Source organism: Eurosta solidaginis, chromosome 5 (genome assembly GCF_040869045.1).
Source record: "Eurosta solidaginis isolate ZX-2024a chromosome 5, ASM4086904v1, whole genome shotgun sequence".
Classification (NCBI taxonomy): Eukaryota; Metazoa; Arthropoda; class Insecta; order Diptera; family Tephritidae; genus Eurosta; species Eurosta solidaginis.
Genome location: NC_090323.1, coordinates 250,635,691 through 250,662,765, shown reverse-complemented (window position 1 = coordinate 250,662,765; position 27,075 = coordinate 250,635,691). Strand labels below are relative to the sequence as shown.

The following is a 27,075-nucleotide window of genomic DNA, read 5'->3' as shown; positions in this document are numbered from 1 at the left end:
GGAGGCGTCGTTGATGAACACACTATCCATCCTGATGTGGAAGAGGCAACAACAAAAATGGAACGATGTCGCTGTGATCCATTTGGTTTCTGCGATTAGGATCTCGTTCCGCAGATGGTCAAATTTGTGTAGGCTGATTTTTTCTCCAACCTGGCGTTAAAGTCGCTTAGCATAATTTTGGTGGTATGTCCTGCGCGGTCATCGGAAGTATTTTCTTGTTCGTCATGAAACGAGTCCTTATCTAAGTTGGCCTTGACATGTTGATGCGGAGGTGCAAATACATGTTATATCGAAGACCTTGTCTCCATGCCGGCCACGAGAAGACGCTCGTTTTCAGCCCTAAACAACTCTACTTGTCGAATGAACCTCTTTCCTACCACAAAACCCACACCGTTGCTTCAAATTATGCTTTCCCCGACCACTACGAAATATGTCGCAAGGCCCTTTTGTTACTGTGCCTTACATCGTCCATCGTGCTCATTGTATGGCGATCAATCAATCTGGCAACTATACCATATCGTGGAAGAGTTAGAATATGAAATATTACTAGTGAAATCATAGTCCAAAAAATACGTCTCATTCGAGGTTTTTCGCGTTTTTTTTTTTTTTTTTTTTTGGGACGGGCTTTTACGTCGTGGGCGACAAATTTAGCGCACACCACGGGCACTAGTTTGGATTTAAATGCCTCTTACGAGCGGCTTGGAGTACCCTGTATGTATTGCCCACTAACTTGCTGGAACAAAAGTTATAACATTCTGTATTTGTAAGCAACTGGGTATACAACATTACCTACGATAAATTAATAAAAAAGAATGTGACTCCTCCCGCTTCTGTAGAAAGAACCGAAGAAGAAGATAATTTGTCATGCACCCTCCTTTCGCTCCTTTATACATACATAAGTATTCAGGTATGCATAAAGTGTCCTTTGCCTAGAGTTATGTTTATGCTACGTTAGAATGCCTTTGTGAGCGTGTATTGCTAACAAATTGAATTCAAATTAAATTTCGTCAGAAAAATACGTTAGCGACCACCATCCAAGGGGCCATTGGCAGCAGCAAGAGTTAGAGCGTGAAAAGCAACAGCGTTGATGACAACAAAAAAAAAACACAACAACAAACAGCAACAAATAACTTCAACAAGTTCGTCAGCAACGTACAGCTACATAAAACAAATGCGGCACTTTGTCGTCGTCGTCGTCACAAATCCACACCAAGTCTTTTGTAGACAGCGTAAGACAGGCAGCAGTCAAACATGGCATTGAACAAATGTTCCGCACATTCAGTATCCGCTTATGGAGTTTTTATGTGGTTGCGTATAAAAGTGCCATCACCTTTGTGGCCCGACTTTGATTGTGGTCGTTGATGTCGCCACAACTGGACACCTCGCCGCTAGACCAGCTAGTGCTCGAGTTCATTTAAAATTCCACTCACACGCGCAGCTCTGTCACGCAGTCGCCACAGCAGCCAGCTCCAATGCTAGCGGCATTTCTTTGTTGGATGTTTTGTAGAGTTCCTTGTTCAAGCATAGATTTATTTATATTGACTGCGTAGCGAGAATAAATCAGTAGGAGCTCTATTGAGTTGTCACAAGTGGTTAAGTGTATAAGGAGGATGTAGTTGAAAATCCACTGGATATTGCACACTAACTTTTGAATGTAAGCTATCAATGTTGTTGTAAGAACTTTCACTCTGAGTTTCTTTCTTACTTCCTCTATCTCTTCCCTTTTTCCTGTTCCACTGTTTTTCCACTCCACTTCCCTTTTCGTTTTCCTTTCGCATCCTCCTTCTATTCCCCAAAATCGGTTTTCGGTTTTCTATTCAACTTACTCCTTCTCGCAGACTTCACTTTACCTATCCAATTAAATTTTGACACCTCTCCGACATCATTTCTAGTTTTACCTATCTTTCCCACTCGTGTTCCCTTTTCTAGACCCCCATTATTTTTTCCTCTTGATTTTCTTTCCCTCTGATGTGTACACGGCACATATCTGACAGCATGTAACAAAGGGATTAGAGGGAACGTAGTTCAGTCCAGCAACATAGAGAGGGAATCGTTGATCAGAATCAATATGGGACATGTGTATGGTGTATATGTTCACGGATGGATTCAGGCTTGACGGAAGGGTTGGGGTGGAGTGTTCTATCTTAAGCTCGGTGTTAGCCGAAAATGTACTCTGACCGACCTCAACAGCGTCTTTCAGGTAGAGGTCACGGCAACAAAGGATGCGTTAGGTGGGATGCTTCCCACCACTGTAACTATAAGAGGCGTAACAATTTTGGTCGAGACGTACTCTAATCTCCGGGGATAGTTTCCAAGATCGATATGCGTCTTATTCCTAGCTTCATCGTCCAACGCAGCTATTAAATTATGTGGTAGCACAACGGTCCAACATAAAAATGTCCAAATGAGCTGTTCCTTAATTGGACAGCTGCCACCCAACCTAACCTAACCTACTCATCAAGTTTCTCTTGGACGAGATTAACAAGAGTTTAAGAGTATAATTGGGAGACAAAGCTACATGGGGCATTTCTTGAGTGGACAATTTTCACCGCACAGCTCAATTTCGTCGCCAGCACCAGCAGATCCGTACTGCTGGAAGGATATTAGACCATTTTTCGTATGATATCGTGAGTCACCTAGCAGCTAGCAACACTATCCAGCCTGCCTGACTCCAGGGCCGCCGATAGGTGGATAGAAATGAGCAATTGGACAACTTTCCCTAAGAAGGCAAGTGCTGCAAGTCCCAAAAAAGCTTAATTCTTTTATATCAAAAGAAGTTCATATAATACTGGATGAGTGCAGAAAAGAAGAGGCATCCCTATGAAGCTAACGTTGAACTCAAACCGCAGACAAAAACATTGCTCGAGGGATACAATACAAAGCAACATGAATCTTAGATATCATAAAAAAAAAATGTAAGGCGCGATAACCTCTGAAGAGATCTAAGGCCGAGCTTCTCTTCCAATTTGCGTCGTGCTCCTCTTGATTTTCCATACAAATTGGCCGGACGGGACCTACATGTTTTATGCCGACTCCGAACGGCATCTGCAAGGCAGATGAGTTTTCACTGAGAGCTTTTTATGACAGAAATACACCCGGAGCGCTTGCCAAACATTGCCGAGGGGCGACCCCGCTTAGAAAAATTTTCTTCTAATTTAAAAACCTTATTTCTAAAATTTTTGATTTTGCTTTGCCCGGGGTGCGAACCCAGGGCATATGGTATGGTAGGCGGAGCACGCTACCATCACTCTGATGGTCGGTTAGGTCGTCGACCAAATTTTATACCACTTTTCTATTACCGTGGCTGTAAAACTTTCATTTGGATAGTGGACCTTTTTGTTCATACTTCATTTAAGATATAAGGGTCTTGAGATCAAAACATGTACCTGGGGAATCCTGGGATGTTTTTGTACAATATGCCTACCAAATGCAAGCTATTTATGATTACTTTCGTACGGGGTATTTTTCGTACCCCTTGGTAACTAGGGTCTCGAGGTATAGGACAAAACGTAGACCCGGGTACCCCTAGAATATGTTTATACAACATGGATAACAATTAAAAGCTGTTGATAAGTGCTTTAGTACAGGGTAATTTTCATACCTATTTGTGACTAGGGTCTCGAGATATAGGCCAAAAAGTGGTTCATGGTAACACTAGGATGTGTTTTTTACATTATGGGTATCAAATTGAAGCTGTTGATTTGTGCTTTAGTTCAAAGTAATTTTTATACTGCTGGGTGACTAGGGTCTCGAGATATAGGGCAAAGCGTGGATCTGGATACCCCTAGAATGCGCGTGTAATATGGATATCAAATGAAAGCTGTTGCTGAGAGCTTTTAAGTAATTGTCATTGTGATATTCGATTTAGTCACATCAACCTGGCAAAACTGATAAATATGCATGCGTAGCCAAAATAAAGACATGAATTAATAATACCCACATATTCCTAATCCTAATCCACGATTTTCCTAAAATTTGGTATATAAATTTGTCTATATTAGTATTTACGATCTCTTTTTCCGGGAAGTAGACCAGAGACGCACTGGAACTGGGATTAGGACTAGGACTGGGAATGAGACTGAGGAATTGGAGTGCAACAAAATCCATACCACCCTCTGGTACTGGCAATAAGGGATGAAGAATAATGAGAAGAACTTGAGAGCAGAGAAAAGAGAGAACGAGTGAATAAAAGGAAAAAGTGAAGAGGGAGGACAGAGTTAGACGGAAAAAGTTTTTTAAAATGTATGCAGAGAGACCAAATTTAGGGCAGAACAACGTCTGCCGGGTCTGCTGGTATAATGTAAAATTGAGTCGTAGGTCTATGGCTTAGACATCGACAATGAATGCCTGCAAAACAAAAATTCACATTTATATACCGTCCATAATAACAATTTGCTCTAAATGGCAATTACAATTTTACAATTTTCTTTTCAAAAAAAAAAGAAAGTTAGCAAAAATACTTACACGTTAACGCCGCACCTTTGTTGTATTTGTTATTTCAGTTTCTGGTATTTATAGTTGGCGTTTTTCAACTTAAAGCACTAAATTTGTTGCTGCAAAGATTGCAAATTTTTTACACCATTTATTTGCTGGTATGTGTTTGCTTTTGTTGTTGTTTTACAACCTTACAAGTTGCCACTGTTTTTAAATTCATGTCGCATGCAAAGCTTTTAAATTAGTCGACTATTATTTATCAAAGGTATTTTATGTGCTTTTTATAGTTGTTGTAAATGGCGTTTTTATGAAGTAAGTGCGGTCGTTAAGTATTTGAAATTTTGGTTTTGTAATTTTTTTTATGGAGATATTGGTAAAATGCGTATTTTTTGGTTAATAGAAATATTATTAGTTAGTATTTTAATTTTTTATATCGCTTAAAGCGTTTCAAATATTTACAAACAAGAGCAAAAATAACTGCAGTTATTCGTTTTTTTGATTTGTGTGTTTCTTTAACATGCTCTGTATTTTATTGAGTTTTACATTAATTAAAAAGCCATGTATCATGATTAAGAAATGAAAAAACAAAAAAAAAAAGCCGGCGCAACACGCGCATACGCGCATTTTTAAGTGCACGAACGTTTTGGTTCACGCATGTCTTGTTGAACAGTGTTTTGGGTTGGGTAAACCTACATATTAGATTTTAATTGAGATTGTATAAGGTTGGGCGAATATTAAGCAGCAAGGTCCTCATTTAACCTGCGATCCTTTATTACGGTTTATTTGTTATTTAATTAATTATTTCATTTTATTTTAAAATAATTTATTTGCTTTATTTAATTTTATATTATTTATTTTTATTTTATATAATTTTATTTTGTTTTTGTAGATACTGTATTTTATTTTATTTACTTTATTTTTTGTATCATTTAATTTAATTTAATTTAATTTTTTTTTCCTACTTTATTATATTTTTCTAATTAATTTTATTTTATTTTTATTTTTTTATTTATTTTATTTTATATTTTTCTTTAATTTCATTTAATTTTTTTTTTTCCTATTTTATTTTGTTCTAATTAATTTAATTTTATTTCACTTTAGTTTATCTTATTTAATTTTAATTTTCGCATTTTATTATATTTTGTTTTATTTTATTTTATTTTATTTATTGTTTTTTGTTTTTGTTTTATTTAGTTTTATCTTATGATATTTTATTTTATTTTGTTTTGTTAATATTTTATTTAGGTTTGTTTTATTTTACTTTATTTTATTCTATTTTACTTTGTTTTTCCTATTTTATTTTATTAATTTTTTATTTATTTATTTTTTTTATTAATTTTATTTTATTTTTATTTTTTAATTTATTTTATTTTATCTTTTTTTATTTCATTTAGATTTTCTTCCTATTTTATTTTATTCTAATTAAATAAATTTTATTTCACTTTAGTTTATTTTATTTAATTTAAATGTTTCACATTTTATTATATTTTGTTTCATTTTATTTTATTTCATTTTATTTTATTTTATTTTATTTTATTTTGTTTTATTTATTGTTTTTTGTTTTTTTTTTTGTTCTTTTTTTTTATTTAATTTTATCTTATATTGTTTTATTTTATTTTGTTTTGTTAATATTTTATTAAGTTTATTTTATTTTACTTTATTTTATTCTATTTTACTTAATTTTTTCTTTTTTTATTTTATTAATTTTTCTTATTTTATATCATTTCGTTTTATTTTATAATATTTTTTACACTTTTATTATATTTTGCTCTACTCTATTCTATATTATTTTACTTTATATCATTTTATTTAACTTTATTTTACCTTATTTTATTTAAACTTATTTTATTTCTTATGAAAAATTTTTATTTTATTTTGCTATATTTTATTTAAATTTGTTTTATTTTTATTTTGTTTTGTATTATTTCATTTTATTTTACTCTAGCTTGTTTCATTCATATTATTATATTTTGTTTGATGTAGTTTTTTTTTTTTTTTGATATATATTTATTTATTTTATTATGCTTAAATTTTATTTGTTTGATATTTCTTTATTTTACGTATTTCAAAATAATTTTTTTACTGTTTTTACTTGAATTTTATCAATTTTTTTTTCTGATTGCTTTAATTAAAAACATTTTAGTGTTTGATCTTATTCAAGTTTATTTCTTTATTATTCTATTAAAAATAAAATTTTTTAATTGAATAATGTTTTTTGTTTATTTTAATTATTTGTTGCTTTTTCAAACACTTCTCACCTCATTTTATATAAAAGATTTTCAAATTCAGTATTTTGCATTTTTCTATTTCGGGGTATCTTTTTTTTTTTTTTGTTTTAATTATGTTTTTTATTTACTATAAAAAATATGCATGAAGGATTTCGGAATAACAACAACTTAATTTATTGTATATGTATTATGTAGCTCTTTTGTATTTTAAAATTATTTGAATTTAATTTTTATTTATTTTTTTTTTTCAATTTTATTGAATTTTTAAATTTTTTCTTGTCAATTTATTTAAATGCTTATTGCCATTTCGCATTTTTAATTCATTATTATTTTATTTTAATAAAGCTTCTTTTTTTGTTTAAATTTTTTTTTTACATTAAAAAAACTGCTTACATTTTTTTATAGTTTTTTTAATTCGACTTTTTTTTTCTTGTTGCTTTGCTATAATACATCTTGCCCCTTTTAATTGATTAAAGAAATTTTTTAATGTTATTCTTAATACCCTGTTTATATTTAAATATGTTATATTAATTTATCTTTTTTATTTTATTTTATTTTCTGTTTTTTTTTTTTTGTACTTTGTTTTATAGGCTTCTGCCTCATTACAATATAACTTATACATATTCATCCAACAAAGTTATTCTTCATAATGTAAGTTGCGCATGCGCGCTGTGTTCGCGCTAGCATTGTCGTACCATTTAGTTCATTTTCTATGGAAGCTTAAGATTTATTGCTTTCGGCATACGAGTTATTATTTGTATGTGTATATATATATATATATATTATATATGTTTTGCATGCCTTCAGCACATTCAATGTTATTAGGAGCTTGTTCATATATGAAAACAACAAATTAATGTTTGTACTAGTTTTTGTTTACTTCGTCACGAGCTTGTCCTACGTATTTACACAATTACAACTTCATTTTTATTACTGACCGTTTAACTTTTAACTTTTTTTGACACGTTTTTCAGTTTTATTACGCTTCACACATACACACGTACATACCAACACACGCACACATATGTAATTCTTGTTTTTCAGGCTTCTGCTGTTGCTTAACCAAATGCAACTAAATTTTTTTTTAAACAAAGAACTCAATTTTTTAGGCAATAAAAAAATTAGAAAAAAATTAATTAGCTTTTTAGCCTTCTTTATGTTGTTAATTTTTATATTATTTTGACCTATTCTTTATTTAGCTTATAAGGTTTTGTTCGAAACGCATTTGCTGACTGTCGCACACTGACGACTCATTTAGACGCTCATTAGCTGATTGCTAAATGTTTTGGTGGCCGCAATTGTTATTGCTGGAGTTGAATGTCTGACCTGTTAGACCTTTTTGTGTGGCAACAATACAAAATTCATATGAAGAACATTAATGATATTGTGCGGCTGCCACTTAACTGCCTGAGGTGAGAGAACGAGTTGAATACAAGTTTTCTTAGTTGAACGGCCCAAAATAGTCGATGGTCACGCTTAGATATGAATGACATTAGAGTTTGCCTACTGTGAAAGTTATCTAATGATCTTTTTAAATTTAATATTAGTTTTAGAGCAAGTTAACGCCGCAAGATATGTCAGTTACACTAGTCAATAAAATTAAAGAAAAAAAAACTTTTTTAAAAATAAGCTTTTATTATTTTGGTTAATAAAATTAACTAAAAAGTAAACAATAAATTGACTCTAAAGAAATATAACACTTTATAAGTTCATTGTAAGCTTAAACGATAATTAGGCTTTTTCGTCTGCGACAAAAAATTCTATATTGTACATAATTATATATTTTTAACATTAAAACTTTACACCTAAATTATTAAATCTTACAGTTTATATCACAGTCCTAATTGTTCTAATAAAAGCGTGTTACATTGCGATAGCAAGAAAAGGAGATCCTAAATGTTCTTAATTATACCATCAAAATTTAACACGTTTTTTATTAGAACAATTAGGACTGTGATATAAACTGTAAGATTTAATAATTTAGGTGTAAAGTTTTAATGTTAAAAATATATAATTATGTACAATATAGAATTTTTTGTCGCAGACGAAAAAGCCTAATTATCGTTTAAGCTTACAATGAACTTATAAAGTGTTATATATTTCTTTAGAGTCAATTTATTGTTTACTTTTTAGTTAATTTTATTAACCAAAATAATAAAAGCTTATTTTTAAAAAAGTTTTTTATACTCAGTTGAGCAGAGCTCACAGAGTATATTAAGTTTGATTGGATAACGGTTGGTTGTACATATATAAAGGAATCGAGATAGATATAGACTTCCACATATCAAAATAATCAGGATCGAAAAAAAATTTGATTGAGCCATGTCCGTCCGTCCGTCCGTCCGTCCGTCCGTTAACACGATAACTTGAGTAAATTTTGAGGTATCTTGATGAAATTTGGTATGTAGGTTCCTGAGCACTTATCTCAGATCGCTATTTAAAATGAACGATATCGGAATATAACCACGCCCACTTTTTCGATATCGAAAATTTCGAAAAACCGAAAAAATGCGATAATTCATTGCCAAAGGTGGTTAAAGCGATGAAACTTGGTAGATGGGTTGACGTTATGACGCAGAATATAAAATTAGTAAAATTTTGGACAATGGGCGTGGCACCGCCCACTTTTACAAGAAGGTAATTTAAAAGTTTTGCAAGCTGTAATTTGTCAGTCGTTGAAGATATCATGATGAAATTTGGCAGGAACGTTACTACTATTACTATATATGTGCTAAATAAAAATTAGCAAAATTGGATGAAGAACACGCCCACTTTTTAAAAAAAAATTTTTTTAAATTCAAATTTTAACAAAAAATTTAATATCTCTACTGTATATAAGTAAATTAAGTGAAAATTCAACCCCAGTAATGATATCATGCAACAAAATACAAATTTAAAAGAAAATTTCAAAATGGGCGTGGCTCCGCCCATTTTCATTTAGTTTGTCTAGAATACTTTTAATGCTATAAATCGAACAAAAATTTACCAATCCTTCTCAAATTTAATAGAAGCATAGATTCTGTGACGGTAACTGTTCTCTGTGAAAATGGGCGAAATCGGTGGAAGCCACGCCCAGTTTTTATACACAGTCCACCGTCTGTCCTTCCGCTCGACCCTTAACACAATAACTTGAGCAAAAACCGATATATCTTTACTAAACTTAGCCCACATACTTATCTGAACTCACTTTATCTTGGTATAAAAAATGGCCGAAATCCGACCATAACCACGCCCACTTTATCGATATCGAAAATTACGAAAAATGAAAAAAATGCCATAATTCTATACCAACTACGAAAAAAGGGATGAAACATGGTAACTGGATTAGTTTATTGACGCAAAATATAACTTTGGAAAAAACTTTGTAAAATGGGTGTGACACCTACCATATTAAGTAGAAGAAAATGAAAAAGTTCTACAAGGCGAAATCAACAGCCCTTGGAATCTTGGCAGGAATCCTGTTAGTGGTATTGCATATATAAATAAATTAGCAGTACCCGACAGATGATTTTCTGGATCACCTGGTCCACATTTTGGTCGATATCGCGAGAACGCCTTCACATATACATCTAAGGGCCAGTCGCTTTTAAAACCCTCACTAATACTTTTAATTTGATATCCATATCGTACAAATACATTCTAGAGTCACCCTGGCCCACCCTAATGGCGATATCTCGAAAAGGCGTCCACCTATAGACCTAATGCCCACTCCCTCTTAAAATGCTCAGTAACATCTTTCGTTTGATACCCATATCGTACAAACATTCTAGAGTCACCCCTGGCCCATCCTAATGGCGATATCTCGAAAAGGTGTCCACCTATAGACCTAATGTCCACTCCCTCTTAAAATGCTCAGTAACACCTTTCGTTTGATACACATATCGTACAAACATTCTAGAGTCACCCCTGGCCCACCCTAATGGCGATATCTCGAAAAGGCGTCCACCTATAGACCTAATGCCCACTCCCTCTTAAAATGCTCAGTAACACCTTTCGTTTGATACCCATATCGTACAAACATTCTAGAGTCACCCCTGGCCCACCCTAATGGCGATATCTCGAAAAGGCGTCCACCTATAGACCTAATGCCCACTCCCTCTTAAAATGCTCAGTAACACCTTTCGTTTGATACCCATATCGTACAATCATTCTAAAGTCACCCCTGGCCCACCCTAAAGGCGATATCTCGAAAAGGCGTCCACCTATAGACCTAATGCCCACTCCCTCTTAAAATGCTCAGTAACACCTTTCGTTTGATACCCATATCGTACAAACATTCTAGAGTCACCCTTGGTCCACCTTTATGGCGATATCTCGAAAAGTCGTCCACCTATAGAACTAAGTATTACTCCCTTTTAAAATACTCATTACCACCTTTCATTTGATACCCATATCGTACAAACACATTCTAGAGTCACCCTGGCCCACCCTAATGGCAATATCTCGAAAAGGCGTCCACCTATAGACCTAATGCTTACTCCCTCTTAAAATGCTCAGTAACACCTTTCGTTTGATACCCATATCGTACAAATATTCTAGAGTCACCCCTGGCCCACCCTAATGGCGATATCTCGAAAAGGCGTCCACCTATAGACCTAATGTCCACTCCCTCTTAAAATGCTCAGTACCACCTTTCATTTGATTCCCATATCGTACAAACACATTCTAGAGTCACCCCTGGCCCACCCTAATGGCGACATTTCGAAAAGGCGTCCACCTATAGACCTAATGCCCACTCCCTCTTAAAATGCTCAGTACCACCTTTCATTTGATTCCCATATCGTACAACTAGAGACACCCCTGTTCAACCTTTATGGCAATATCTCGAAACGGCGTCCACCTATGGAACTAAGGATCACTCCTTTTCAAAATACTCATTAACAGCTTTCATTTGATACCCATATCGTACAAACATATTCTAGAGTCACCCCTGGTCCACCTTTATGGCGATTTCTCGAAAAGGCGTGCACCTATAGAACTAAAGCCCATTCCCTTTTAAAATACTCATTATCACCTTTCATTTGATACCCATATCGTAACACATTCTAGAGTCAGCTCTGGTCCACCTTTATGGCGATATCCCTAAATGGCGTCCATCCATAGAACTATGGCCTACTCTCTCTTAAAATACTCTTTAATACCTTCCATTTGATACACATGTCATACAACCACATTCCAGGGTTACCCTAGGTTCATTTTCCTACACGGTGATTTTCCTTATTTTGTCTCCATAGCTCTCAACTGAGTATGTTATGTTCGGTTACACCCGAACTTAGCCTTCCTTACTTGTTTTTCTTTAATTTTATTTTTTACTTTTTAGTTCGTTTTATTAACAAGTAATAGAAGCTTGTTCTTATAAAAGCTTTAAATATAAGTATAGGGGGTGAAACAAAAACACATATATCAGTTACATCTGCGTATAATGCGTATTGGAATTTATTAGTACACATTTTATGCGCAGCAACTTCAGAGGTGTATTTAAAGTTTAAAGCATTGTAAATATAAGTATTGAAGTCATGAGCCTGGGCATTCGCGCAAATTTAGTGATGTAAATTGCATGGCGCCAGCGCCAATGCGGTGCCAGCTCAATGGTAGCTCATTGACGAAATTACTCCAAGCGAATTTTTGACGCTTCTTAGTAGTGAGTGCGTAGTACATTTTACTTGCGCTATTGAGTGAAACGACTTTTGTGTGTCAGGCACGAGTTTGGTGTTATTGGCGCTACTGGCAGTGATGACACTGAGCTGTTGACGGTAGCGCTTGTAGTTCAGATTTTGAATCAGAGAAAGAATTGATGACCCGTGTGAATTATTATGGCTATCGGACACCGGGAAGTGTATCAAATTTAACTTGCAAGATTCCATTACAGACAACAAAAGTGAAAGTAAATAAAAGCTTATAAAAATGGAACTCATTTCTTACGAAGAGGAAGATCAATAGGCAAAAGATTGCTCTGTCCGTCCATCAAAGGCAGTTCAAAATTCTTTTGACCAAGCAAAATGCTGGTACCAAATTTCTAACGATGGATTGCATTTTCGGCTTGTCGACTATGGCGTAGTGAGAATGTCAATATTTCGGCTTAAAATGATAAAGCTCCGGAAACAGCGATATACACGAAGAGGAGTTAGTAAGAAATAGACATCAGATCTTATTGTCAGACTAGCGAATGCACACAGGTTGCAACTAAATGTGTTCAGCTCAATTCCCAAAAAAGGCATTCTGCAAGCCTGGCTTTTTTCCCCGGAATCCGCCTGCTGATAATGGCAAATGCGTCCTAAGTAATTCTAAGTTAAACGAACCGATTGGACCTTGTTAGTGCGATTTCAAAGTGGTAAATTTACTAGCGACCAGAAAAAATGAGCTTGCAGCCAACTATTGAAAAGCGCAATATGAAGCTTTATAGCTTCGAATCTTCCCCATCCCAAATTGTCAACCTCTCCTACGCGAGGGGAATAGTAATACAAATATGAATGTATCATACACATGTTTAGCTGGCGAGGCTCTGGCAACCCCAATTTCTCCATGGAACTAGGGGGTGGGAAGGGCGATATTCCATAGAAGGTTTAATGCGGTCATATAAATCGTTCCCCAAATGTTCGGGCTAGTACCTTAATGGTGCTTTGTTGCCCGAACGTACCGGATCTATATCCGGCAAAGGACCATCAACATCGACAATACTCCCCAAAGCCTTCGTGGAGTGTCTTTATCGTTAATACAACAACAACACGACTTGAGCCACGTCACTATTGACAGATATAGGTTCGAGACTGTGAAGGAGCTCGTCGGTAGGATAAGGCGTTCCCATCGTAAGTAGCGTCAAACATACACTCACCAATATGTTGAATACTCATTGCCCAGATGTTGCGGTTGCGCACAATTTTATTTCCCTACACTACTGGTGGTTGTCGGCTCCGTAGGCATGGTTATCTCTTGCACTTGTATTGGTCACAAATGAGCTTCCTGGCTATTTTAGAAGAAGGTATGCGCTTGCGGGTTTGCGAGTGCCTCCAGTGTTGTTACAAGATTTAAGTATAATCCATGCAAGGCAGCTTATTGTGCGCCGATAGCTGCGCTCTTGCCAGATTTAAAACTTAAAAATTAATTGGGTGATGGTCTCGTATATGGTAAGGGACTGGTGGCATTGTTCACGCATTGTCTTATATTATATGTATATATTATACTTATTATATAATTACATTCCTGCTTTCGAGCTAATGACTTGACAGTCAGTTGCCTTACGCTGGGAACACGCTACATTTTTCGATAGCTATACCATTCTGGCCAGATTTGGAAGGCAATAGCATAGCCAAACTCATTTTGACAGCAGTCTGCCAAGAGGTCATCATATTATGCGAGTAAAAGATGGCGCTCCGGGTAAGAAAATATTTTTATCGGAACCCGTTTATGGAAGCAAAGGAATATGTCGTCCCCATTCCGCTGGAAGGACCAGGTAGAAAACCACCAGAAACTGGTGTCACCAGTTGGTGCCCGTTAACTCAGCGAAGAATCGAATGAAGCGCTTTGTTGGATGGCCGCACTTGTTTAAACGGTTAAGCGCCAATTAAGTAAGTAAGTAAGTAACGTGGAGCAACCTCGGCCTCGCTTTTCTTGAATACAACGAATTGTGGAGAGTCCAATTAAAGTCTAAATATAATACGATGATCCTCAATGGCATGGTGTTTAACAGTTCTGAGGCACTTATTAAATTGTTCGAAAAGTCTTTGTGTATGTACTCTTTGGAACAGGTGCAAGGCACAATCGATCCTTCAGCAGACTTTAAACTGAAATTTTTGCTCTGTTATAATAAAATAATAACTTTTATTTGTCGTTTAGACATGTCGTGGAAAATGACTAAAGTTAAGCACGCGTATACAAGATTATCTGCACAAAGTTTGGCTTGGCTATTATACCAAAATGTTTATGTTGTTTTTATTAATTTTTATTGTCATTTTTTATGCTAAATATTTTCTAGTTCATACACAATTTTATAGCTCATCAAATTTACATAAATAAAATATTATCGTAAACAAAGATGTTAAATTTGTTTGTATCGATTTTTAATGCTGCTTTTGTTAAAAGTAGTTCCAGTTTTTTCCTTTTTTCAAACAGCGTATGGTTGTTATTAATTAGTTTTGCATATTAATAAAAAATATGTGTATATTTGTAAGAATTTTAATTTTTTCGCCGTAATTTCCATGTAAATTTTTTTCTGACTATCTTAAAGCCTACGAAGGTAAGTAGAACAAAACTCATCACGCGAATTGTTTATGTAGTTGTCCTATTTGGTATGTGTTATTCACACGGGAAGTGTTAACCTTTTTGCTACTGCAGGGACACTGGTATACCACATCATGTCCATTTAACCCTGTAGTTTGCAATTTTTATAGAATACTGAACGAAAAAGTCCCAATCAGTAGTTGTTAGCAACAATTACAATTTTTTGTTATCCGCATTCCATACAGTTTCAATCTCTTTTGGTTTTGATCACTAATTTGTGAACAGCCGCTAATATTGCATTCAATTTACGCCGTAATTTTCATAAAACACTACGATTATATTGTCCCGAATGTCGGCATTTCGATACACCACTATGCTGCTAGTAAATAAATGCACGTCAACAGCAAAGCAAGCAACAACACGTATGTACATGTAAACTTCAAAGAAAACAGCCACACATGAATGCAAATAGCGAAGCTTAGAGTGAAGACGTTATTTCACATAAACACATGTAGTAAGAGCGAAGAAGAAAGAGAAACAATCATGTAATCATCACCTAAGAGCAGAACTTATTGCTCACACATATGCACGCATAAAACTGAAGAAAAACGTGAATACCAGATGCAGAATTGAGAAATAAATAAGCAGCTATTTGAGAAGGCTGTTAATGAAAAATCTAGATCATTGGATAAAAGTGCGAACGAGTCAACAGAGAGTATAAAATCAGCGCAAGCTGAGGAACGATCCCTCATTTTGTTTTTAACACGCTATACGTAAAGTACGCAAGTAATTTTCTTGTGAAGTACTACTTCTAAAGTAATGTTGTCAATGGGGAACATTTTCCTATACTAAATATTTGAGGTATTTATTCGATAGTTCAGCGATTCCAACTATAACAGAGGCTGCAGAATAATCAAGGATACCTAAAGCTTGCTACAATTTCTAAGTAAAAGGCAATGATTTTTCTAAAGCTAAAGATTACCCTAATACTGGCAAGTGGAAATATATATCTTTATATGTTTTTTTTGAAAAATATATAGAGAGGAGGAGATTTGGGACGTATGTGTCCCAGAAGGGCTATAAAAAGGGGCTTGTATGCCACAGTAGTCGGTTATATATCATGTATCATACAGTTACTTTTTTCGTTTTGCAACGGCGAAAACTGCAAAACTGTCGATGAAATGATAGTCAGTTGAGTGACGAGAGTTATCGCCAATGGTAGCATATATGTACGATCAACCTGCATGCAAACAAGCTGTTTGTGTGGAACCCTTAGCTATGTTATTTTGAGCAAACCGATAAGTCGTATGTTTAAAGAAAACTGCGAATGCAAAATCGCAGAAAATATTTCACGTGACTCAACGCCCGACGAAATATGTACAAAATTTTTTTCAAGAAGAATGTCACTGAACATAGCTCGATGCTCTAATGAGAGGCACTGAGAGGGAAATAGTGGTGGCACGGTCACGAAGTCAATGCAGCTCAGTAACTGGCACACATCTGAAATGAGCTATGTTATAAGAAAATAAAGGATGGAACTGGGGAATTGTTTCCATGCCCTGATATCGTACCAAAAATTAATGGGTGGTGTAGACTTGGCAGAGCAAACGGTACAACTGCATGATATTGTGGCGAATGTTGACATCACTATGCTGTTAGTAAATAATCTCAACAACAATAACGACAAGCAGCCACACCTATGAAGAATATTCCACACCCATAACCAGTAGCTTAAAACAGAGAAATTTTCTGACATACACATGTAGTCATCAGCTAAGAGGCGAAGTTCTTACTCACACATACACACGCATATAGCTAAATAACCAAGTATGAGATACAACTGTTCCAACTTCGTGAAAAGTCTAGACCTTAGAAGAATTATGCGAAAGAAACAACAGAGAGTATAAAAGCAGCGCAAGGTGTGGAATAACTAATCAGTTTTACTAAAACACACTATTAATTGTTAATAGAAGTATAATTGTACTACTCCCAAAGTAGTCTAAATAAAGTAATTTTGCAATACAGGGTACTGGAGTTATTTATTCGACATTTTCGCGATTCGACCGTTAGCAGAAGGTGTATAATAATCTGAAATTTCCAAAAATTCGTTACAATATACACAGAAAATAAAGGAAAAGGTGGAGAAAATCGTTTCCTATAGCATGATGATAGGTTGGGTGTAATCTTCGGCTTGGGATATTTAAAAAAAAATAAATAAATGTAAGGCGCGATAACCTCCGAAGAGATCTAAGGCCGAGCTTCTCTTCCAATTTGCGTCGTGCTCCTCTTGATTTTTCCCTACAAATTGGCCGGAGGGGACCTACATGTTTTATGCCGACTCCGAACGGCATCTGCAAGGCAGATGAGTTTTCACTGAGAGCTTTTCATGGCAGAAATACACCCGGAGCGCTTGCCAAACACTGCCGAGGGGCGACCCCGCTTAGAAAAATTTTCTTCTAATTGAAAAACCTTATTTCTAAAATTTTGATGTTGCTTTGCCCGGGAGTTGAACCCAGGGCATACGGTGTGATAGGCGGAGCACGCTACCATCACACCACGGTGGCCGCCTTGACTCTAAAGAAATATAACACTTTATAAGTTCATTGTAAGCTTAAACGATAATTAGGCTTTTTCGTCTGCGACAAAAAAAATTCTATATTGTACATAATTATATATTTTTAACATTAAAGCTTTACACCTAAATTATTAAATCTTACAGTTTATATCACAGTCCTAATTGTTCTAATAAAAAACGTGTTAAATTTTGATGGTATAATTAAGAACATTTAGGATCTCCTTTTCTTGCTATCGCAATGTAACACGCTTTTATTAGAACAATTAGGACTGTGATATAAACTGTAAGATTTAATAATTTAGGTGTAAAGTTTTAATGTTAAAAATATATAATTATGTACAATATAGAATTTTTTGTCGCAGACGAAAAAGCCTAATTATCGTTTAAGCTTACAATGAACTTATAAAGTGTTATATTTCTTTAGAGTCAATTTATTGTTTACTTTTTAGTTAATTTTATTAACCAAAATAATAAAAGCTTATTTTTAAAAAAGTTTTTTTTTCTTTAATTTTATTTTTTACTTTTTAGTTCGTTTTATTAACAAGTAATAGAAGCTTGTTCTTATAAAAGCTTTAAATATAAGTATAGGGGGTGAAACAAAAACACATATATCAGTTACATCTGCGTATAATGCGTATTGGAATTTATTAGTACACATTTTATGCGCAGCAACTTCAGAGGTGTATTTAAAGTTTAAAGCATTGTAAATATAAGTATTGAAGTCATGAGCCTGGGCATTCGCGCAATTTTAGTGATGTAAATTGCATGGCGCCAGCGCCAATGCGGTGCCAGCTCAATGGTAGCTCATTGACGAAATTACTCCAAGCGAATTTTTGACGCTTCTTAGTAGTGAGTGCGTAGTACATTTTACTTGCGCTATTGAGTGAAACGACTTTTGTGTGTCAGGCACGAGTTTGGTGTTATTGGCGCTACTGGCAGTGATGACACTGAGCTGTTGACGGTAGCGCTGGTAGTTCAGATTTTGAATCAGAGAAAGAATTGATGACCCGTGTGAATTATTATGGCTTTGGCCGTGTAAATTATTATGGTGTATTTGTATATTTTAGATTTAATGCACAATTAATATTTGTGTGTTTGAGCGGCCAAATAATAACAGTAGTATTGCTAAAGTGCTGCTTAGTTGATGGAATGTCGCTAATTTCTTAGCGATGATCAGCAGATTGTCAATATTTCGTTCAACGGACGCGCGAAATTTCCACATCTGCTCAAATTTTCCAAAGATTTTCCATTCTTGATTTAACTTAAGCTGTTATGCCAATATTTTTCAGCCAGCTTTTTTCAAATAGGTAATTTTTCCATTTTTTGGCGGCCACCGTGGTGTGATGGTAGCGTGCTCCGCCTATCACACCGTATGCCCTGGGTTCAACTCCCGGGCAAAGCAACATCAAAATTTTAGAAATAAGATTTTTCAATTAGAAGAAAATTTTTCTAAGCGGGGTCGCCCCTCGGCAGTGTCTGGCAAGCGCTCCGATTGTATTTCTGCCATGAAAAGCTCTCAGTGAAAACTCATCTGCCTTGCAGATGCCGTTCGGAGTCGGCATAAAACATGTAGGTCCCGTCCGGCCAATTTGTAGGGAAAAATCAAGAGGAGCACGACGCAAATTGGAAGAGAAGCTCGGCCTTAGATCTCTTCGGAGGTTATCGCGCCTTACATTTATTTTTATTTAATTTTTCCAAAAGCAAAATAAATTACAGAAAAGATTACAGGGTTAAACAGCCTTAAAAATTCAGCTATGTTGGTTATACACAGAATTACAACAGAGGGTTGTGTCTCCGCTTTTCGCAAGCGATGAGATTCACCACGCGTGACACGTGATTCACCACGTCCAAATATCACAATCCACGGATAGGTACCGTCGTGTTTGTATGGGACTTAGGCTGTTATGCCAAAGTAAATACAAATCTTTACCGATAACTGTGTTATCGATTAATTTATCGAATTCTATCAAAGTAATATTGCATTGTCATCGGAGTTATACATGTGTGCAAAATTTCAGCTCAATCGGACACCGGGAAGTGTATCAAATTTAACTTGCAAGATTCCATTACAGACAACAAAAGTGAAAGTAAATAAAAGCTTATTATAATAATAAAAAAGCGTTGATGCGCTCCATGCGCCCATCGGAAAGTCGTGAAAAGACAAAAATTCTTGCTAGGCTTGTAATTTCCATTCTATATGTAATTCTTCGCTTTGTCACATTCATAAAATAAATAAAATTGAAAATAATTTGTTATTACAAAACGAGTTTTTATACGGTTATCATTACTAGGATGATGTTTAGCTAAATATCTCAAAAAGGGTTTTTTTCTGAATAGCGAAGACACGCACCTCATAGTGTAAAATCTATAGCTGAATCGGTTGCAATGAATAGTAGACTCACAGTTTTTTCGGTCATACGTGTGAAATTTAGCAGTACCAATTTTCTGCGCTACAATTTCATAAGTGTAGATAAAGTTACACACTTAGCAGTCCATATAAAGGTTAAGTGCATATGGAAAAGAACACAGCTACTGTTAGGATATGTACATATAGCCAACCTTAAAACACCGTTATCTACATAAATCGCGAGCTTCATTGAGTTGGCGCATATAAAGTAGCTGCAAAACAGACGCAAAGTCGTAGCCAAAAGGTAAAATCAGCCTAAAAAATGTTCATGCTTTTGTTTTACTCTTAATGTGGAAATTTTCGTTAAAACTCCTAATATTATGCTGATTATACTCAGCGTGCTTTGCACACAGAGTATATTAACTTTCATTGCATAACGGTTGGTTGTACAGGTATAAAGGAATCGAGATAGATATAGACTTCCATATATCAAAATCATCAGTATCAGATGTAATTGAGCCATGTCCGTCCGTTAGCACGATAACTTGAGTAAATAATGAGATATCTTCACCAAATATGGTACACTTGCTTATCTGGACCCAGAATAGATTGGTGTTGAAAATGAGCGAAATCGGATGATAACCACGCACACTTTTTATATTTATAAAATTTTGGAAAACACAAAAAACCTGATAATTTAGTAAATAATACACCTAGAAAGTTGAAATTTGACGTGTGGACTAATATTTAGACTCTTGATAAAAATTTAAAAAAAAAATTTAAAATGGGCGTGGCACCGCCCACTTGTGATAAAATCAATTTTAATAATATTATTAATCATAAATCAAAAATGGTTAAACCTATCGTAACAAAATTCGGCAGAGAGGTTTCCTTTACTATAAGGAATGCTTTGAAGGAAATGGACGAAATCGGTTAATGACCACGCCCACCTTTATATAAAAGATTTTTAAAAGGGTCGTGGACGAATAAAATAAGCTATATCTTTGCAAAAAAGAGCTTTATGTCAATGGTATTTCATTTCCCAAGTGGATTTATAACAATAAATAGGAAAAACTTTAAATTTCAAAAAATGGGCGTGGCACCGCCCCTTTTATGACTACGCAAATTTCTATGTTTCGGGGACCATAACGGATCGTAATAAAATTGGGTACACAAATTTTCCTTATAGCAGGAAATATTTCTAGAAAAAACGGACGAGATCGTTTAAAGACCACGCCCACTTTTATATAAAAGATTTTTAAAAGTGTCGCAGACGAAAATAATAAGCTATATCTTAGCGAAAAAGAGCTTTGTGTCAATAGAATTTTACTTTCTAAATTGAAATATAACATTAAATTGGAAAACACTAAAATTTAGGAAAATGGGTGTGGCACCGCCCGTTTTATGACTAAGCAATTTTCTATGTTTCGGGAGCCCGAAGAAAAATTAACATATCGTAATGAAATTGTGTACACATATTTCCTTATAGCAGAAAATATTTCTAGGAAAAATGGACGTGGTCGGTTAAAGACCACGGCAACTTAGATATAAAAAAAGTTTAAAAGCGTCGTAGACTAGAATAATAGACTATAACTAAGCAAAAAATAATATTGAATCAATGATATTTGACTTACCAAGTTTTATTGTAAGAGGAAATGGGGAGCCATTTTTTTAAACGGGCGGTGCCACGTGTTATGTAGAAAAGTAATTTATCTTAAATGAAATGTACAATTGAAGCTCACGCTGAGTATATAATGTTCGGTTACACCCGAAGTTAGATATCCTTAACTTGTTTATTTTAATATAAAATTGCTTAGAAGGTGTCATTACTAAGTCAATGTAAATATGTAAGCACGCTTTTGTAGATATTTGTATATACATATATGTCGATAATTTTTAAGCCGTTAGGTGTCTAGGCTATTTATATGATAATATGGTATGATAATTTATTCATATTCCATATTTGCTGGTGTGTATCACAGATATTTGATGGGCCTTTCAGCATTTTTGGTTACGCTTATTTTACGCATTAACATATTTTTAATCTACTCCTGCATTTATTTGTCAAATTTTTTACTTTTACATAAAGTGATTATCAGATAATTTCAAGCTTTTTGAATTTTATTTAACAGTATTGTAGATGTGCGCCAGCTCGGGGGTCTTAATATCAACTCAGTAGTGGAATTCACTAACTTATAACGATGCGATTTGTCGAGATTTTAATTAACGATTTTGTCGCTTGCCTTATCGATTGTACTATTCACTAACTTAGTTTTAACGACTCGAAATAAATGATATTTAAATTTCGTTTTAATAGTAGAAAGGTGGCAACACAGCTTAACGAAACCTAAAAAATGCGAAAAGGAATCTTCATCTTGTGATAAAAAGTGCGCCAAGTACTCAAATGTCATTTGATTTATAAATAAAGCAGCTTTTCGTGTTTGAAAGTATTTAATTAAAGTTCCGATTTTCTTTTTTAATATTACTAATATCGTGATTTTTAACGCAGCCTATTTACTTGCCGTTTATTTAACAAGACAGCGAAACAAATATCGATACAAAATAGTTACTGAATAACGAAATCGCTATAGTTATCGATTCGCAAATAAAGCGATGGCAAATGTGGTTAAAAAGATTAGTGAATTCCACTACAGATCAGGAAAGCTAAACGTCGAAAAGATGAAAATGCCACAGACAGCACACAACTCAGCTTTCATACATGCGTCCAGATAGCACAAGTCAACCCAATGAAATACATAAAAAGGAAGGCGCATACGAGATACTTTTGCACCCCTTTCCGTACCTGATTAAATAATTGAACAACGAAGAAATTGAAAAGCACATGATATAATTAAATAGAGGGCCTACAGGAAAACATTGATGTAGAAGGTAAAGCTAATATTAGGCGAACTTTACCCGAGTTGAATGGATCAAACTTCCATGTCGCCGTTTTCGTGGCTGACATTGCAAATGCTCATCCTATTCGATCTCAATCTCTCTCTCAATAATGCAAAAAATTTACAAATTTTCCGCCGAATGGTATAAAACAATGTCAAAAGCCTTCGTAGACTACAATATTGCACTTTTAGATCATCGTCACCTTACACACCCAGCGACAGAGGCGGCTCTGACTCTAAACTGCAGTGCCCCTGGCCAGTTAAGAAGTTTGAGCGAAGCTATAACGACTATAATCGTGAGCTATTAGCTATCTTCGAAAGCATACGATTTTACAAAACATACTAAACCGCTCAAATATCAAAATTATTACCGATATCACAGCCTCCCATTTGCTTTAGAAAAAACGCTAATGAAGTTTCGTCTCAACAACAACACATGTTCTAGCACACCAGCACGATAGCTCGTACATTCACCTGGTGAAAGAAACACAGTAGCTGATGCATCCCCACCGATCATTCCGGTAATCATATCAGATGGGGAGATATTACAGGAACAACATCATCAGCTACGTTAAAATTCAACATCTTTGAAGGTACAGATGCGACGTCCGGAGGGGTACGGTAAGTCCTAACGTACCGACTTCGCTACAACAAAGGGCGTACGACCAGACATACAACATCTCCAACCCCAACAAATGAGTCAACCAAAAGCAATGAAGCGTGACAGCATTTGGTGTATTTGCATCTGTTTGTCATGCCAACAAAGCAAGGTACGTACAATATCATCATGATTAGTAAGCTCCTAGCAGTCAGGCAATTTCGGCAGTTTCGTCGTGACGCCAACTACCCCTGTTTCGCCATAACTGACGCCAATTGAAAGCACCAATCGAGGAAGAATCTTCTTTAAACTACCTCTACGGAGCAGGTGAGGGGGTGATAAGCCCTGAGAGCTTGCTCCGGTTCTGTTCAATTTGCAAAGGCTATTCGGAAGTGTATGGCGGCCACCGTGGTGTGATTGTAGCGTGCTCCGCATACCACACCGTATGCCCTGGGTTCGCACCCCGGAAAAAGCAACATCAAAATTTTTGAAATAAAGTTTTTAAATTAGAAGAAAATTTTTCTAAGCGGGGTCGCTCCTCGGCAGTGTTTGGCAAGCGCTCCGGGTGTATTTCTGCCATGAAAAGCTCTCAGTGAAAACTCATCTGCCGTTCGGAGGGAAAATCAAGAGGAGCACGACGCAAATTGGAAGATAAGCTCGCCTTAGATCTCTTCGGAGGTTATCGCGCATTACATTTATTTATTATTATTTTTTTTATTCGGAAGTTTCGTGCTGGCTGTGGTTGATATTCAGATGCATTGATTGGAATAGGTGTTTGGTAGGGCTCCAGCTCCGCAAAGTTGATGTTTCGATCAACTAAACTCCAAAAACGGATATCGCTAAAAATACCAGCGCATCTTCGTCAGTGCGCATAACATGACTTCATTGGCTAGGTCTTTGGGCTTTTATTCGCTGCATCATCATATCTGCGTAGAGGTCAAACAGTTCACCATTATACCTTCTTCGCTACTCACTGTCGGTATCATGGACAAAATCGAAGAAGTTTTCCCTCCTACACTTCAAGTGCATCTCATCTTCTCTCAACATCGTCCATGATTCCGAAATCGGAACACCTATAGTGAGCGACTCGTACAGCGTGATTTTTGTTCGTCAAGATACAACTTTACTTTTCAATTGTCCATCATTTTGCCATGCCAACAAAGCAAGGTGCGTTTCCTTGAATGTAGCATCCCGCAGAACTTCAAATTGCAGAGTAAACGTTTTTAAACTTTCACGTCAACATAATAATGGATCCACTTTGCAAAGGATACACCAACTGCCTTACGCTAATGAATCACTACCCTTGTTGGCTCTCAGCAGTAGTAAGCATTTTTGCCGGTTGGGTAAGCCATTTTGGAACACCAATGACAGTGACTTGCAACTCGAGGTTGTAACTTGAGCAACAGCTTTCCACCCAGCATCGAATGGTATGGTCAAGCGTTGACATAGGTACTTCAAAGCGGCAATGCGGTGCCATGGTCCATCAAACTGGGTAAACATACTGCCAGTGATATAGCACGACACCCACACTAGTTTCAAGGAGATATCAAATCCAGTATAGCATATAGTCTCTAGGGAACTACATACACTGCGATAACCGAAAGCATTCTTACACGGCATCGAATAGGGACCTGATCTAGTACACATCTGTGGATGTATGACCACAGAAGATATACAGCACATCTTTTTAGATCGTATAAATATACGAATAGTTTGAATGACGTAAGTAATCCAACTGCATATGAGCCGGAGACTTGAAACTTAAAACATAGTTCAGAACACAGTGAAAGGAAACAAATTCCGCAAGGTAGCTCTTGGATCGCGTTGTTTAGTAAATTCGTGCTAGAGGATTGAAATTTTTAATGTAGCTCATCACTCGGTGACTTTGCGAGCTTAGTTCAAATTCGACTACCGGAAACTTTGAACATAGTTAGTTTCGTTTGTTCGTTCGTTCATTACATCGAACATTCATGCAGTCCAATTGAGCTTCTTTTACGGGGAACTAATACGCAACCTAGCCTGGAACATATGAAGATTGGAGTTCGAGAACCATGTAGCATGAGAAAAACGTCTGCTAGGTGGCGAGTGGATCGAAAAATATAACAATCTCGTCAAAACCAATGGAATCTCACGAGTAGCACAAAGTTTAAACCCCGGAGACATAGCAACGTGGAGGAAAACGAATTCCGCATGATGGCGCATGGATCGATCTATTTACCATATGTGTGCGAAAAGGGAGAAACTTGCCGTCGAGTTAGAAATTTGCTAATACTAGCACGTACTAAATATTCAAATTTGTCAAATTAAGCACTACGTGTGAATTCATCTCTAATAATTTTTAAAGCAATATTTTATTTACCCTTTTTAGTGGTTTTGTATTTATTGCTCATTCAACCATAAGATTGATTATTTTATTGCTAAGTGGATATCACAATCCGATTGTTATAAATACAATAAATAACAAAAAAATTTACTTGCAGAGCGCGCGTATGTGCCGTTTTATAAATGAAACTTGTTCTGCGCTTTTATTTCTTTATTCCTTTTTCAATTTTGTTTTTCAATTCTCATGTCGCTTCATTAGTGTATGTATGTGTGTAGATATAACCACAGAGGTATGCATACCCATTATTTCATGCGATCTTGATTTGTAGACTTATTTAATGATTGTTTTCATATTCATTCTTTTATTACTGTTGTTGTAGTATTATTACGGTTTCATAATCATAGCACACAACACAGTTATTAACGAACATATTTAGCTACGGTTCTTTGGGGCTCGTTGCGCGCACCGCAAACAAATCTTACAAACACACGCGGCCGACGCGGTCAATCGTTTTGTGAACAACCGCAACGCGCAGCATGACATTTAGCTAAGCGCACCAAACCGCGCAGCCGCGCCACCATACCTAATCTTCTTGATCAACACCCGCAAAACATTCACAAAACAATGCCACTTGATGAAGTAGACAACAACAATGCAAGCAGCGCAAAGAACAAATCATGCAAAAACTTAGCGCACACCAACAAAACACGAAAAAAAACAAAATTGTAATAATGGAGTAGAGCGCGCCCAGAGCGCTGTTACACCTGTTCGTTTGAAATTGTTGGATGACGTTAGTCGCGCTGAAGTTTGTTTTTTTTTTTACTTTTTCTATAGCGCTTATTATTTTACCTTTAATCTTAAGCACATATTTTCTTTTAACTTTACTAAATCGTTCAAATATGTCACGCGCACACAAACATACTAACTAATATAGAGTTGTATACGCTTGTTATATGTTTCATGCACTATTTGATATGCATTCTTACACGATTAGAGTATGAGCGCAAGGCGCGCGCGCAGGCGCATTTGTACTACACTAATGGGCGCGGTGTGAACGCGGCGTCTCACTTTTTTTGTCTATAATTATTTATATGAATATGCGAACACGTCATTATGTTTATATGTTCGTGCACACCTTGAACAAATTATGTACGCAAAGTTGGCGCAGCGCGTCTATAAGTCGCGCCAAGAAATTGTTAAGAAAAATTTTTCGCGTCTTAAAGACGAAAAAACTATTGTTTGCTTGCTCAAAATGAAGACAAAGACACTGCCGTATGCGCTGACGTGCTGTAATAAACTGAAAAGCCCAACTTAGAGTGAGCGCCTGTGAAGGTACCAGCAGCAGCAGCATTTGCTGTGGTAACAGCGCTAAGCACTGAACGCGCGCCACAACCACTCTACCCAATATAAGAAGCAAAGAAGAATGGAGTGTAAAACTTTTTGCAGAGCACGGTAA

The 27,075-nt window shown here is 35.7% G+C and overlaps 1 protein-coding gene across 1 annotated transcript in view; it reads right to left on the bottom strand.

Moving 5' to 3' along the window:
* The window catches only part of LOC137254399 (serine-rich adhesin for platelets), a 168,180-nt gene extending 162,808 nt beyond the window's left edge, over nt 1–5,372 (bottom strand). The window contains exon 1 of the mRNA XM_067792029.1: nt 4,465–5,372. The gene's annotated coding sequence lies outside the window, so the exon portion shown is untranslated. The remainder of the gene's footprint in view (nt 1–4,464) is intronic.
* Nucleotides 5,373–27,075: the final 21,703 nt, after the last annotated feature.